Below are 2,939 nucleotides of genomic sequence, written 5' to 3'. Positions count from 1 at the left end.
TGATGGGAGGAAGACAATACATTAGGGCAGTTTCAGCTAGCAATAAATGCAGTATTAAAAATAAAACAGGGTAATTGGATAGAGAGTGACAGGGAGACGACTTTATCGAGATTCAGGGAAGGCCTTTTTCTGAGAAGATGACTTTTGATGTACAACCTGCCTGGCGATGGACTTGGACCTGCGCGTCTGTGAGTTTTCAGCATTTCAAGCAATGACAGCAGCATGTATAAAGGCCCTGTGGCAATAGCTGGCGTGGTGTGTTCATAGAACGTGTGGCTGGAGTGCAGGGAGTGGGGCCGGATGTACTAGGAGGTGAAGTCAAACAGAAGGGCCTGGGCCAGCTCATGCAGAGTTCTGTAGCCAGCGGTCCCCAACCTTTTTGGCACCAGGGACTGATACGGGTCCATGGCCTGGGGGCTGGGGACCCCCTGCTAGACCATGGTAAGGATTTTGTTTTATTCCAAGTAACTGGAAGGTTTTAAGCAAGGAACTAATATATTAAGATGTATATATTTTTTTAAAAAGTAAACTTGTTGTATGACATGCATTTAAAAGAAGTGTGCAATTATGAGTTTGCAGTTCAAGGAAGTTTTATAAAATGAACATACCTGTGTATCAGGGCCAATTCAGGAAGCCTCCTTTGTCCCCTTGCACAGGTGTTGCTACTCCATAAAGGTGACTACTATTCTGATTTCGAGCAGCACAGATATGTTTTGCCTATTTTTAAACTTTATATAAATGGGATCGCTACTTTTTGGTGTCTGGCTTTTTTGATCAAAATTGCATTTGAGAGATTCATCTGTGTTCTGTGTAATGATTTCTTCTTTGCTGAATGTCTTTCCATTGCATGCATATGGCACCATTTATCCATTCCCTCATTGATGGACATTTGGGTTGTTGCCAGTTTCTGGCTTATGTAAATTTTGTTACGAACATTCTTGAATGCAGCTTTTGGTGAACATATATACACATCTCTTTTGGGATTATAATTAGGACAAAATCTTTAGGGTTTTATGGAAGATATATGTTCAGCTATAGTCAAAGGTAAGATGGAGTGGCTTGCACCAGCTCACAAGAGTCAGTTTTCCACATTTCTTTCCAAGTTTCTGCTGAGTGATGGTAGCTTGAAATTGGCCATCGGGGGAGTATTTTTACCGTGGAAATAGGGAGATACTACAAATCAGCCCCTTCCGCTGAGAATCAGTTGTCAAATATTTATTGACATACCGTTGGCTTTTGTAGTTGTTTTTCTATAGTTTTTAATTTTTTTTTTTTTTTTTTACCAATTTATATTCCCGTAAACAGTATATGAGATGTCATGTTGCTCTACATTCTCACCATTTATTACCTCAATTTTAATTTTAGCCATTTTGGTGGGTATGTAGTGGAATGGCATTTCGAGTTTAATGGCATTTAGAAAAGTTTAGAGTTATTCAAATTAGCTTGCTATCTGGATTGGTGAACCCAGATATAACTTTTGTAGGTAGATATTTCTCAACAAAGAAAGGACAGTTGAACAAATAAAATTACTTACCTAAAAATGCTCTTATTTCATAGAAGGTTAGAAATGCCCTTAAAGTTTAGATGGTTTTCATTCACTTAGAGATATTTGAAACTTTATTTGAAACTTCCTCACTACTTCTTTTACTTATAAACTTCTGGATTAATTTTGATATCAAGTGAAATTTACCAATGCCTGTAAATGAAAAAATGACATTGTGTGATGTCAACATAAAAGATGAATTTCTTCTCATCTCCTATTTGTGCTGTGGAAATGGTGTGGAGTGTGTCCAGTGGGATGACAGATGGCACAAACAACAGCAAACTATTAGCTTTTACACCACATCAACTTTTTCGTGTGTGTTTTTTTTTTTTTTTTTTTTTGAGGGAGAGAGGGGGACTTTTCCACCTGTATCACCGTTGCGAGCAGCATCCTAACTGGTGATTTGTGGTGATTACTGCAGCCGCTCTTTATCTAAGTTATATGTTCTTCCTCACCAGGCATCTGACTGATGGTAGCAGAGCTTAAAATAACTCAGTGCATTTGGATTTGAAAAGTTAAAAACTTTTTTTATACTGAAACAACATTTGCTACTATATTTGAAAATGAACTATCTATCCAGTTGGACAAGTACGGTAATATGTTTTATGTTACATGTCCTATTATTTCTTTCTTAATTTAGCAGGGGAAAGTAAGTGAGGGGATATAGGAATATATAAATTCACACATTTTCAGAGAAGAGACACATTCTGTAAAGCATTGGAAATATTATATCCAAGAAACAATTTGATTGCCACACTAATACGAAAGTGGAAATGGCATGGATGGAAAACGAGGTCGAGACCCTGATAAGAAGATGCTGAGGAACAATGTATGAAAACTATATGTAGTGACTCTAGATTTTGCCACTTTTTTGGGCCACTTTTAATTTGTCTTTTTTGATAAAATGTTTTGCTTATCACATTATATTGAATAAACACAATTGTAGGACTATAATACTTTTAAATAAAATGTCCGTCTGTATTGAATTGGCAACACGTGTTTAGGAAAATAAGCAGTTATTTACATGAGATTCTTAGGGATTTTAAAGCAGATAGGATGTATCCATGGTTAAAATCTAGAAAGAGTTTCAGGAAGTAAAGAGTACACGAGTATGAAGAAATAGCTCCGAGGTTCGGAGGTTAAGAGCAGGTAATTCCAATAATTTCACAGCTTGGCCTGTGTCCACACCATCTTGTTTCCTCTCTTGTCCCACCTTATATCCACTCTTTTCACTTACGTTCTGAACCCAGTCCATGCTTCTCGTCCCCCTCCCCCTCCCCCTGCACGATTCCCACTCCTGTCAGCACACAGACACGCTCTGGTATTTCTTGTCTTTGGAAAAGAACATGCCCCACACCTTCTGGGTCCCCACGCCCCCTCCAGCAATCTCCCCATC

Source organism: Pteropus alecto, unplaced genomic scaffold (assembly GCF_000325575.1).
Source record: "Pteropus alecto unplaced genomic scaffold, ASM32557v1 scaffold65, whole genome shotgun sequence".
NCBI classification, from domain to species: domain Eukaryota; kingdom Metazoa; phylum Chordata; class Mammalia; order Chiroptera; family Pteropodidae; genus Pteropus; species Pteropus alecto.
This window is presented reverse-complemented; position numbering follows the sequence as displayed.